The sequence below is a fragment of the Hyperolius riggenbachi genome, chromosome 12 (assembly GCF_040937935.1).
Source record: "Hyperolius riggenbachi isolate aHypRig1 chromosome 12, aHypRig1.pri, whole genome shotgun sequence".
Lineage (NCBI taxonomy): Eukaryota > Metazoa > Chordata > Amphibia > Anura > Hyperoliidae > Hyperolius > Hyperolius riggenbachi.
Genome location: NC_090657.1, coordinates 161,173,040 through 161,187,185, shown reverse-complemented (window position 1 = coordinate 161,187,185; position 14,146 = coordinate 161,173,040). Strand labels below are relative to the sequence as shown.

Genomic DNA, 14,146 nt, shown 5'->3' with positions numbered 1-14,146 from the left:
ACTGACAGTAGTGAGCTAAACACAGCCGGCTGCGACACGCTGTGTGTCTCCAGCGCGGCTGTGTTTTATGGGGTCTGACAGCGCGCAGGGGGGGCTTTGAAAGAAACTATCTAGCAACAGAGGCTGGGCTCTACAGACAGACCCAGCCTCTGTATATGGATTGCGATGGAAGAACCCCACCTCGGGTTCTCTTTAATGGCTACTTGGCATTTACAAATGTGACATTCTGCCCCACTTTTTATATGTTTTTAAGAGGCAAAATAGGTGGGAGGTTAACATCCACGTGAAGGAGCTCTTACCTGGTTTATTGTGTAACGCCACCACTGCATCCAATGGCTCTTTATGCCAATTCTACAAGCGCAGGTTGTGTGCATTTATAACACCTCATATATGCCCACCCTTCTGTTGAATGATTGGCCAGGCATTACGCTGGAGCATAAGAGGAGTCCCAATCAGGAGGTGGAGCAGCAGGCTGGACCTATAGAGAAAGTATAGGGCAACCAATTAGGTAAATCACTTTGACAGCATCAGCTTATGTTATGCTAATCTCTTAAAATCGCTATAAAGAGGAACTGTAGTGAAAAGAACATAATGAAACATATTGCGTTTTTTTTTAACTACAATATTAATTTATAAATGATTTAGTCAGTGTTTGCCCATTGTAAAATCTCATCACTATGACATTTATCACGGGGGAGACATCTTTAGTCCTGGCAGGTGCATCTCTGCAGAATGTTTGTTTCTAAAAATTCTGAATCCAGTGAAATTAATAACTGGTCTCCCAGAAGAAGAGAAGAATTTTTAGCATAGCTAAAAAGCCTAGGCTAAGCATCACTGGGTGGGCGGGGCTACATACAAATATACAACAAAATGATCGTAAAAGTGGGTGCTACAGTCAAAATATCACCAGTTATTATATCATTGGTAACCGATAACGGCGCTAAATGTGAATGTTAATCAACTAAAAACTGCACAAAACCATCTTCTGCCCTGCCTAAAGTGCTGGCCAGACATACAGTACCACGTTACATCTGTACTGACAATGGGTCTGCAGAAGAGCTTACACTCAGTGGAAAGTGCAGACTCCACCCACCCAGAGATCTAGTCTCCAATCACAGACATTCATTTCTATTAAAGTGTGGGCTATTCTACTGCTTCATTGGTTTGCAAGGTCACACGAGGTTTCAAACATCATGTGACCTAGATCAGCCAGTCCAGGGCCAGCATGGTGTATATAATGCGCACTACTATCGGAATTTTCCAGATATTGATTGTAAAAATCATTAAGTGCATGTCCACCTTCAAAGTGCATGTCTACCTTCAAAGTGGGTTCACAGTCACACCATGTTAGCTTCTATGAACAGGGACTATACTGTAAATGCTACACGTCATTACATTGCAATACAGCCTTTGGCCTGCAAGATTGTACAATCAAGATGGTATTATTAGTGGGCACCTTCAAGCTGGTGATATATGGATATATACTTTAAGATCTTATTTACGCCGAATTGCAGAAGATTATTCCAAGTATCTGCAAAGGTGGGTCCATAGCTTCAGATCTGGAGAGCACAACAGGTAGCCCTCTCACTGTGCAGTCCTAGAATCTGTGTGCATTTCTGGTCCGATTTTGCCCAACAATCCTAAAATACACATTTTGAGCTCCTCTGAGTGACTTAATCACAGTGAAAGTGATGAAAACAATGCTAGCTGTGACTGATGCAGATGCACGTTGTTTGGAGGCATTGGCTGGCGCTTTTACCAGGTGCTGAGAGGTGTAGACTGGGGCTTAGGTACTTCTCATTGACTCCTACAGAGTCAGATCGCTAGTCAGCACCAATACAATTTACAAAGAGCAAGATGGTTGTCCCCTAGGGGACACACACAGAGCACATTCTGCAGTCCTGTCCATCGAGGAAAGAGTAGGAAGGCCAGACAGGAATCAGATACAAGCGAGGGGGAGAGGACAAAGAGGGAGAAAGAAATGGGACAAGGAGGTACAGCCCATTTTAAAGAAAAGGGTACAGCCATACAAAAAAAGGCAAAACATATAGAGAGTAGACAATACTGGGGAATTGGAAGACAAAGGATTCGCACATTTCTGTGCTTAATAAGGCATTATCCTTCTCCCCAGTGTGTGGAGGGGACCACTTTGATACATATAAGGATTTTCAGTTTTTTCTACAAAAAGTTTTGTTTAAAAAAATGTTTGCTAAGAAAGAAAATTTGTCCTCTCAGTCCAAAGAAACTCCTGAACATGAATTAAAGCTTAGGTGCTTAGAGGAGAGGTCACTTTTGAGGGATCTAGAAGGATTAATGGATGAAGGAAGGCCTTCCCCCATTCCCCCACAGGGAATTACAGATGATGTTGTGGTCCACTCAGAACTCAAAAAGTTGCTTCCACTCTCCATGGATAAAAATATCAAGGTATTTTCTGATTTAGTCAGTTATGATCTTGAAACTATACACTGGGGACCTAGGTTTAATAACCTGTCCTCCCTGGAGAGACAGGCAGTCCTCGAATTGAGGGAGGCGGACGACGTCATCATCCGTGGGAGTGACAAGGGGGCAACATTGTGCTGTGGAGCAAGGAGGCGCACTTCATAGAAATAAATAGACAATTAAATTGTAAAGATACGTATATGAAATTACGAGACAATCCATTTCCAGGGAAAGTTAAGAAAAGAGATGGGATTTTGGAACAGGCTTTGGCATAGCGATCAATCTCAGCAGCGGAATACAATTTTATGAAATTAGAACATTACAAAATTCCGGTATTATATTTAATACCCAAAATTCGTAAAAATAGGGATAATCCCCCGGGAAGGCCCATAGTAGCAGCAATAGATAAACCACTGGAAAAGGTGGGGATTTTTATAGATGACAATCTGAAGGGCCTGGTAGAGGAATTACCATCTTTCATAAAGGATACGAGTGAATTGCTGAATTTGATCACAGACTTTGAGATTCTAGATGATCTGCTAGTAGGTGTAGATATTGAATCCCTATTTACTTCAGTCCCTCATGAGGTAGGGGTTGATGCAGTCGGGTATTTCTTGACACAATGGCCTCAATTCACTACGCTTTTTCAAACACTTTATCAAACGTTTGATAATTTACCTCAAGGGTAAAATCTAATTTTGAATTCACTAAGATGTTATAGGTTTATTGAATGTTATTTGGATAAAACATTCAATAAATATGTAACAACTTAGTGAATTCAAAATTAGATGTTACCCCTGAGGTAAATTATCAAACATTTGATAACGTGTTTGATAGAGCTTAGTGAATTGATGCCAATATAGAGGGTGGATGTCAAATAGAACCCAGACAGTAACTGAGTTGTTGGAATTGGTTCTGCATAACAATTGCTTCATGGCAGACAGGTCAATGTACCGACAGACGAGGGGGGACGTCGATGGGAGCGGCGTGTGCGCCGGCATATGCATGTTTGCATCTGGGGGCATGGGAAAGGGGTGATGTGTACCCCCGACCCCTGTTTGGCGCGCACGCCACTCTCTGGCTTCGTTAGATAGACGACGTCTTCCTCGTCTGGAGGGGACCGAGAAGTAGCCTGGTGACGTTCTTAGAGGATCTCAATGTGAACTCCAGAAACTTGAGAGTGACATACAGTATAAAAAAAGAGAAACTGTCCTTTTTGGATGTGATGATAACCAAAAGAGGAGGGAGGTTGCAGACATCAGTATACAGGAAGGAAACGGCAGGGAATACATATCTCCATGCCTCTAGCTTTCATCCAAAGGGTCAGAAGTGGGGTATTCCATATGGACAGTTAGTAAGAGTACGCCGTAACTGCTCGGAGGAGGATGATTTTCAGGCGGAAGCGGCTAAAATGTGTGAACGTTTTAGAAAACGGGGGTATCGCAACCAGGTTTTAGAGGATGCCATAGAACGCGTCGGTACAGTAGATCCCAATGATTGCTTGAAAAGAAGAAAAATGATGGTAAGGGGAAAGAGAGATTCATAACTACATACGGGTCTCACTGGCTTCAACTCAGGAAGCAGGGGCGTAGCAATAGGGGTTGCAGAGGTAGCGACCGCATCAGGGCCCTTGGGCCAGAGGGGCCCTCCATCAACTACAGTATTAGCTCTCTACGGGTCCTGTGCTCATAATAATCACTTCTATAGATACTTTAAATAGTGGTAATTATTAACAAACTGCTCCCCATCACCTTCTTACACCTCTGACACTGTAGTTGTAACTTTGGCAGGTTTTGGTGCACCGCATCAATTGCTATGTATAGAGTGCTTGGGGGGTCCCGTTGTAAAACTTGCATCGGGGCCCACAACTCCTTAGCTACGCCACTGTCAGGAAGGTGCTGGAAAAGCACTGGCATGTCCGGAATCTTGATCCAGAACTGCTTAAAATAGTTGATCCATACCCACTTATGACTCCGAGAAGGGCTCCAAACCTTAAGGATACTTTGGTGAAAGCTGAGGTTCATTCTAGGAATTTTGATCTGAATCCAGGAAGAGGCTTTTTTGGCCCTATTACAACAGGAATGTTCCCGTGTGGATTTTGCAGGTACTGCAAATTAGTAGAAAAAACAAATGAATTTGAGAATACAAAAGGTAATAAAAAGTATGAAATCAGAAGCTTTGCAAACTGTAACTCTGAAGGGGTGATATATATGATCACGTGCCCGTGCGGACTGAAGTATGTAGGGAAAACAAAAAGAAAGATAAAAGAAAGGATTGGAGAGCATGTAGGAAATATTACTGCTGCTGATGAAAAAAGCCCTTTGGGCACACACTTTGCAGTGTTCCATGACAGCAATCCAGACTGTCTAAGGTATAAATGCATAACCAAACCTAAGAGTACAAGGGGAGGAGACTTTGAAAAATTGTTATACCAGGTAGAAAATAGATGGATATATACCCTGGATACATTGATCCCAAGAGGACTTAATTCTGAGCTAAATTTGGTTAATTTTTTTTAAAGAATATGCGTAAAAAGTATCTTCTGTAAGTAATACACCTTTAAATGTTCATGTAATGGGACCAAGATAGGATAGGTGTAGCGTTGAGATAAGTCTGGATTGCAGGGATGCTGGGAAGTGTAGGAACTGTATAACTGCCTGAATGTGAAATATATAAAGTGGAAATCATGAAGTAGGTGTGCACGGAATAGGCATGCAATCAATATGCAAAATGAGAGTAAACCATTTGCAGCATACATAGTGTGTGATCTAAAGTGGAGGTGCATATACGGTTCAAGAGTATGTGTGATATGTTTTGCATGAAACTATGCTGAGCTGAAGTGAATATGTCAGGATGAGTGGCTGTAGAGGTATAGCAGGATCCTGTCTTTATGAACAGATAGTTTGGCGTAACATGCGAGGCATCAAAGTGAGGTATTAAAGTTATGAAACTATAAAGAAAATGTGAAGTGCTGACAACGCTATGATGGGCAGAATCAACAAAAGACTCATAACGAGGCTTAGACTGAGGACAGTTTGTTTTAAATAGAAGAGGGTGTTCACAATGTGACCTAGCAACAGCGTCATCACACTGACGAAGCTTACGTTGGTGGGCGTAACGTGTATGTGGGCGTGGCCTACGCGCTGGACACGAGGATCGGCTCCGGCGTCCATATGAGGAGATGTATGTCACAATGACAGCCGGCGAGCTGCGAAGTTAAAACAGATACCTGTACACTGCGGGATGCCGCGTTTGGAAGCATCATCTGCAACCAGTCTGACGGAGAGAAGGTAAAACTTTTGTGCTAGACGGAGAGGTGATGGAAGCCATGAAGCTGAGCAGCAGGGCCGGATTTGTACTCTTTACCGCCCACGGCCACTGTCACCAGCCGCCCCCCCTTCAGTATAGGTAGCGAGATGACCCTTCCCCCTTTCCTCCAGTATGGATAGCCTGATGACCTCCCCAGTATAGGTACCCAGATGACCCCTCCCTCCTTTTCCTCCACTTTTTGTAGCCAGATGACTCCCTTAATCCCTTTCCCCACTTCCCCCCTTTCAGGATAGGTAGCCAGATAGTGTCACTCAATTCTCCGCTCGTCTCCAGTGCCAAAGCTTTCTCTTCCCCTCTGTCTCCAGTACTGCCCAAGTCCATAGCCGCCCCTCACAATGCAAACATGCACAGAGCGCAAGGTGGCCACTGCACAGAACGCTGGCAGCAGAGTACCGTGGTTAGGTGCTTGCCTGATCACCCTGCATTGCAGCATTTGCAAATGCTGCATACGTTCAGCCAGCTGCTTGCTCCTGTGGTGCCCTAGGCCATGGCCTAGGCGGCCTTGGCCTAAATCTGGCCCTGCTGAGCAGATAGCCAGTGTACACGGTTATGGCATGGTGCCTGAAGTAAGGACTTTGCTGTTATAACATCAAGGAGTAGTACGTTAAATGCATATGCAGAAATACATGTGCCCAAAGGCCATAGCAGTTGTTGAAGACTGGACCCTGGACTATGATTAAATGCTGCAGTTTGATAGATCCATGGCTGCACTTACTCCAGAGTGAATTGAATATAATTATAGCTGCTTGGAACTGAAGTCACTGCATAAGCCTCACTTTAATAATAATAATAATAATCCGAACATTTATATAGCGCTTTTCTCCTGTTGGACTCAAAGCGCTCAAGAGCTGCAGCCACTGGGACGCGCTCAAGAGGCCACCCTGCAGTGTTAGGGAGTCTTGCCTTGAACTCCTTACTGAATAGGTACTTGACCTAGCCAGGATTCGAACCCTGGACTCCCATGTCAAAGGCAGAGCCCTTAACCAGTACACTATCCAGCCACTATCTTTATCTTGTAGATACGGATTGGCCAAATCCATCTAGTGCGGGTTTGGGGATTTTAATAGGTGGGGGGGGGGGGGATTGGGGGAATTCAGTTGTTTATACCTTTTGATATAATAAAGAGAAGTTTATAGTAAGTGAGTGGCAGTCCATTGAAATTGTGTATGCTAGATGTTGAAGTTGGTCCTGCCTTCCCTCATCATTGGGGTTTACTAATGTGATATTATGATCTGTGCACCGGAGGAGTAAGTATCACAATTTACACAGAGGAAGATGGTTGCCCCCTAGGGGACACACACAGAGCACATTCTGCAGTCATGTCCAGCAAGGTCTAACATCTGTTTGCATTAGTATAAAACACTATTCAGGTGTGTAGAGAGCTGCAGACATAAAATCGCAAGAAGGAACGTTTAGCTCAAGATTTCTTTAAGTCACTTCAATTGTTCTCTATACTTTGTATCACGCTGCATAAAATGTGATAGTGCAAAATAAATATACTGTATCATCGTAATAATCCCAGCCTAGCGCTCTGCTATAACCTGCCTTACTCCTATATACCACCTCTATGTACGTTCAAATGTATGGGGTTAAAGAGGCCCTGTAGTGACATACAGTAGAATGCAGTAAATAATTCAGGACACCCACTTACGGTAATTTTCCTGGTTTCAGCACCAGAAACACTTCCTATATTTATATATTGCTGTATATTGGTATGTAGCCCCACCCTCCCAGTGATGGTTTGCCTAGGCTGATTAGTTATGCATAAATCTCTGCCTCCCCTCCCCCAGCATTCTGAAAGTTCAGGTATTATTTTTACTGGCTTCTGAACTATCGGTAAACTAGCATTCTGTGATAAATTTCAGAATGTCAGAGAGAGGAAAGATTTTACAAAGGGATAACGTTGACTAAATCCTTTATACATAAACATTGTAAAAGAATAAGCTATTCTATTCATTACATTATATTCACTACAGTTCCTCTTGACAGGTTGATGTAAACATGATTCCCTGGCCGCTTTCTTTGCTGCAGTATACGGGATCCCCCTGAATAGGCAGTGCTGTGTGACAATGTGCTGCATGTCCTGACTGTGACCTTCATCCTGCTGGTGTCAGCGTATTTCCATCCTCTATATCGCACGCAGCCAGGCTGCTGTACATTGACACTGTCTCCATCTCCAGTCTGCCATGTGCTGGGGAAATGCAGTGCAGGCAAACGCTCGCCACGCTTCCAATGCTGCAATATACAGACAGCCTCCTGTGCCAGGATCAGTTTTCATCAAGCTTATCATATTCCACAACACATGATTACAGTGTGCAGAAAGCACACGGCTGATCATACGAGGCATTGCCATGTAAGGAGCAGCACAGGAGGTGGGACGGACCAGCTAACAGCAGCTGTGTATCAGTGGTCAATGCAAAACTATTTATCATTCACATAATGCAGAATGCGTCTTCACTAGCTTAGAGAAACCCTTTGTATGGCTCCTTGCTGTCTCATACAAGACATTCAGTGACGCCCTCATTGCGTATTTCTTCAAAAGTCACACACCTTCTATTTCATTTACTGTTGTAGCAAATATACTGTATATGTGTGTATATATATATAGATAGATAGATAGATAGATAGATAGATAGATAGATAGATAGATTGTGAGCTTCTCTGAGGACAGTCAGTGATATGACTATGTACTCTGTAAAGCGCTGTTATACAAATATATAATAGTGTAGTCAGTGCTATATAAATACATAATAGTAATAATAATAATAATACTAATACTATGGCAGGACATTAGACTATGACTATGGTAGGATTAGATTGTGAGCTCCTCTGAGCTCTGACATCTTTTTGCAGCACTTTACAGAGAACATGTCACTGACTGTCCTCAGAGGAGCTCACAGTCTAATCCTACCATAGTCATAGTCTAATGTCCTGCCATATTATTATTATGTATTTATATAGCACTGACATCTTCTGCAGCACTTTACAGAGTACATAGTCATGTTACTGACTGTCCTCAAAGGAGCTCACAATCTAATCCTTGACATAGTCATAGTCTAATGTCCTACCATATTATTATGTATTTATATAGTACTAGCATCTTCTGCAGCACTTTACAGAATACATAGTCATTCCACTGACTGTCCTCAGAGCGGCTCACAATTTACCGTAATCCTACCATAGTAATAGCCTAATGTCCTACCATATTATTATTATGTATTTATATAGAACTGACATGTTCTGCAGCACTTTACAGAGTACATAGCCATGTCACTGACTGTCCTCAGATGAGCTCACAATCTAATCCCTACCATAGTCATAGTTTAATGTCCTACCATATTATGTATTTATATAGTACTAACATCTTCTGCAGCACTTTACAGAGCCCATACTCATGACACTGAGTGCGGAGATAAGGATCTATGAATTAGCGTGGCACATCCTTTGCTTTTTATTCTGAAAAAACAATGTATTTGACTAAACTTTTCATGCATAATCAATTCAAATGAACTCTCAATTAAAAGTATATAAAACAATTGTAAGAGGTTGCGCATCTGCCATATCATAGCGTCTGCACAGAAATGTCGTGTTTATGCTTAACAATGTTGCCCAACCTCAGGTAACATCGCTGCAAGAATCACCAGGTGAGTATGAGGCTTAAGTGTCATAATCCCATTTCCCCTGGCCATGTGCTTTCTCAAATAAGATATTTTAACACTTAAGCAATAACATTCTTTTTAAAGGACACCTGAAGTGAGAGAGATATGAGGGCTGCCTAATGTATTTCCTTTTAAACAAAGCAGATTGCCTGCCTTTCCTGCTGAGTCCCCGGTTCAAGCCCCAGCCAGGGCACTATTTGCATGGAGTTTGTATGTTCTCCCCATGTCTGTGTCTGTGTTTCCCCCGGGCACTCTGGTTTTCTCCCACATAAAAACATATAAATAAGTTAATTGGCTTCCCCCTATCCCTACGATACAAACACTACACAATACATACATAGACATATGACTATGGTAGGGACTAGATTGTGAGTCCCTCTGAGGGACAGTTAAAGGATGACATGATGAGATAGACATGGGTATGTACAGTGCCTAGCACACAAATAACTAGGCTGTGTTACTGTTTTCCTTTCTCTGCCTGAAAGAGTAAAACATCAGGTATGTAAGTGGCTAACTCAGTCCTGACTCAGACAGGAAGTGACTACAGTGTGACCCTCAGTGATAAGAAATTCCAACTATAAAACACTTTCCTAGCAGAAAATGGCTTATGAGAGCAAGAAAGAGATAAAAATGGTCAATAGTTCATAGATGTAAGCTCTGGCATGCTTAAATGAATGTGTCATTGAGCAAAAGCAATAAAATAGTTAAAACTTAAAAAGTAGATTTAAACATAAAGTAAAACTGTGGAATATCCCAGGATTAATACTTGCTGATGATAGCATTGTATTTGACCTGAGGAAGCGGTTTGAGCTGTGAAACGCGTTGTCTGAAGTGCTTACAGTCCTATTAAACTCATCTTTAAACTATATACCTACACAAGTCTCCTTACTCAAGGTAGACGAGAAACTATTACATTTTTTTGTTTGATACGAACACCAACGATACCCTGGTATGCCTCCTATACAGCTTTTAATCGTCTACAACCCCACCGAGTGGGAGGTGCACCTAACAGAACTAATGCCTAGTACACAGCATACAATTTTCTGTTAGATTTTTCTGCTAGATTTTCTGTAAGATTTTCTGTAATTAGATTATTTTCTGTAAAGTACTGGTAGAGACTGGTCATTATCTCTGGTGCATTGTAACAATGCTTAATTGCTAGGCAGATAGATGGTTAGATAGATCATTTCCAACATGTTGGAAATTATCTATCTGGCAGGTAAATCTTATGTATCGTCTACACGAGGCGATCCGGCGGCTCGATCAGCCGCCGGATCGCCTCTTCCGCATCCCCGCGCGTACCCGCCGCGTTCCCGCTCGCCCGCGCGTGCGTCGGATTCGATCCCCCGCTCGTCCCCGCCGGCGCCGCTTATCTTCCACTCGATTCCCTGCCATTGTCCCCTCGTGGGGAACGAGCAGGGAATCGGCGGTGGCGAAATCCGACCTGACGGATCTTATCAATCGGCTCGATTGATAAGTCACATCGCCTCGTGTAGATGAGGCTTTACAGAAAATCTTACAGAAAAGTGTATGGTGTGTACTAGACATAAGGATGTTGCCCCCTGTGATGCTTTTCAGAAAGTAAATCATTTTGTTATTTTCACTCACTACAGTTTCACTTTAAAATGAAATAAATATGGCAGCCACCATATGCTTCACACTTCATATGTACTTTAAGTCCCCAGAAAGCAAGGAAATACAGTATAATCTTGTTAGAATAAACTCTGAAATAGTAAACATTTGGGTATAGTAAACTACCTCTCCTGGTCCCGGCCAATCTCCATTATAAGTTTATGGGAGCAACTCCTGGTATAGTAAACGCTAATAAAACTTCTGTTATAGTAAACATGTTTTCTGGCCCCTACGTGATGCCGACTGGATGTAGTGGGTGGTGCATGCATCATATGTCAGTGTGAAACACATGGTCTGCTGCTCTCTTCAGATTGGCTGCAGGTGAGTTGATACCTGATTACACTTGTAAGACAAGAAGAATGGCTCTGGATATACAGTACTGGATGAATAAGCAGTCTGGGGAAAATGAGGAATAATTTGAACGTAAACAAAAGAGGATGCAAAGTATGGTCACGGCCCTCCCACTGGGTTGTACACACTCCAGGGTATCTCTTCCCTTGTTAGCAATGACACTTCTGGTAGCGTGTGGAGCACAGTAAAGGCTACTTTCACTTGTAAAGCATATCAGGGCAGGCCTACTCATTGCAAAAATAAGGAGAGTGGAGATTAAAGTGCTAAGTCCCGCCCACGGAGGTATCGGAGCCACTCGCATTACAGATGTGAGTGGCTTATTATGATTGGTTGCATTTTGAAGAGAGGCTTCATGATTGGCATAAATGTGAGCAGGAAGTTTTACAGGACGCATGCTGCAAGTCTTGCGCGTGGAGATATCGGAGCCACTCACAGTAATCGAGTGGCTGCCTCTATTCTGTGATGGCTGCAATTTTTAAGGAGACCGAGATACTGTATCAGCAATATGCCCAGCCTGTCTATGCTGCCCTAAGGTATACTTAACCTTGTAGACCACCAAATGTGCAAGTGCTTTTACTGTACCTCCAATGGGAGGACCGAGTTGTATGTACCAGGGTATGTATGTACCAGGGCATGCTGGGCTATTTCTAGGACAATTTTTTGATATAGTAAACTTCTGATATAGTAAACCAATTCCTGGCCCCTTGGAGTTTACTATAATGAGATTATACTGTACTCAGAATAAGTTTAATATTACTTTTATAACTACTTTCTAGTATTTTTTCCAATTTTTAGATGCTAAAAAATTACTTTTTTGAGAAACATTATCTCTCAGGAGAAAACTAGGGAGTACAGTTAATTGCGAAGGGACCATGAAGTGATATGGAACCGTGGTGTGATACGGGAGGCTGAACAATTCGACTTTTAATCTGAAATAATTGTGTCAGTCGAAAATCAGGTAGGAACTTTCTGGTAGACAGACATTATAAAAAAGATTGTAACCACAAGGAATCGCTCATCATGCGCTGCCAGCAATCCATTTTTGCAACAATGTCAAAGAAAACTTGTGAAAATAAAATCTCTATATAATATTTTGTATGTGGTCAGCATGTTACCTATAGAACAGGATTGTAGCATTTGGAAGGTGAAAACGCACTAAGAGATAGGAACTCCTAGTAATTTATACAGCATAACTGGGATTTGTGTCTCCATAACACTAACGTTTAATACAAATCGCAAATAATGTAATGTAATGTAATCACCCTCACTCCGCTGTCTTAGCGCTTTGAACATTGCCGGCAATCAGCAAGTGCAAGGAAAGCGCTGCTAGGGGGACCCAGCTTTATATGAAAGATTTTACTTACTATGCTTGGGCTGCCTAGGGTTTTTATTGTTGATGTTGCAGGGAATCCTGCAAACTGGATGTGACTGCAGAGCTGCTTTGGGGCTGTGCTTGTGAATGCAAAGCTCCTCTAGGGAAGTGTTTGGGGCTGCAAAGCTCCTCAGGGGCGGTGCCACTGACAGCAGTGCTCGTGACTGCAGAGCTCCTCTACAGCAGTACTTGTGTCTGTGACTGCAGAGTGTTAGCTCCTCTAGGGCAGTGCTTTAGTTTGTGACTGCAGCGCACCTTTGGGACAGTGCTTGTGTCTGTGACTGCAGCGCACCTTTGGGACAGTGCTTGTGTCTGTGAATGCAGCGTGTTAGCTCCTCTGGGGCAGTGTTTGTGAATGCAGGGCTTGTGACTTCAGCACCTCTCTGGTGCAGGTACTGATTCAAAGCACATTATTCTCATGTTATATAAATGAGCAAAATAAATACACAATGACTTTAATTTACTAAGCAGTACAGCCTATTTTACTAAATATATATTTTTTGAAATGTAAATTCACTAAGGCTGGAAAACTAAAATGACTAGTGCGGTATAGACGTGTGCTGTAAATACCTCATTAATGTCAATTCACAAAGACTAAAGCATGCAGTAAAACAAGTTAGATGTTCGATAATTCCAGCCTGGAGCTGATGGTAACGAACATACAGACATTCAGAAGGTTAGAGAAGGGAGGAAACAGAGCAGAGAAAAGGTGAAAACTCATTAAAATATTCAGAAAAATAAAGTAATAATAAAATCACATTTTGCCAATTTCACAATATTATGTAGTACAGTAATTAAAAAATGGTTTATAAGATACTAAAGGTGGTGAACTTTTATGTTAATTTTATGCAGCATGGACTTGCTCTTTACTGGTCAGTATAATAATAATAATGTGTAACGATTGTATAACGTATTGGTGTAGCAACACAGACGTCTGATTATTGTGTGATCTGCAGAATCACCAATAATGCAGACTCTATACCTGATTATGTGGTGATCTGCAGTATCACCAATAATGCAAGTATAGAAAGCAGAGATGTAGTGACAATAGTGTTTGGTGCAACAGTAGAGGGTAGATCTCACCAGAGGGGCTGAAGAGAACGACCAGAGGAAATGGCAGATAGTTTGACTAAACCTCACCAGTGGTGCTGGTGGGTACTATCTGCAACCAATCTGTGCTAGGCCCCACCAGAGGAGTTGGAGGGTACTAGTCAAGATGAAGCTGGGTAGCTAGGAGCCCACACCAGAGGGGCTGGTGAGCGCTATCAGCAACAGTAACTAAATAGTTAGCTAGACCCCACCAGAGGAGCTGGTGGGTACTATCAGAGCACCTCTCCAGTGACAAGGGCTCACTGGAGAGTAG

The 14,146-nt window shown here is 42.5% G+C and overlaps 1 protein-coding gene and 1 long non-coding RNA gene across 39 annotated transcripts in view; one reads left to right on the top strand and one right to left on the bottom strand.

Moving 5' to 3' along the window:
• GATA5 (GATA binding protein 5) overlaps window positions 1-14,146 on the bottom strand; it is a 2,064,317-nt gene that overhangs the window by 577,572 nt on the left and 1,472,599 nt on the right. For all 38 annotated transcript variants that reach the window (XR_011025213.1, XR_011025214.1, XR_011025210.1 and 35 more), the window contains one exon: window positions 300-478. The gene's annotated coding sequence lies outside the window, so the exon portion shown is untranslated. The remainder of the gene's footprint in view (window positions 1-299; window positions 479-14,146) is intronic.
• Window positions 1-14,146, top strand: part of LOC137541565 (uncharacterized) — an 89,793-nt gene that overhangs the window by 66,010 nt on the left and 9,637 nt on the right. The gene's annotated exons all lie outside the window — the stretch shown is intronic.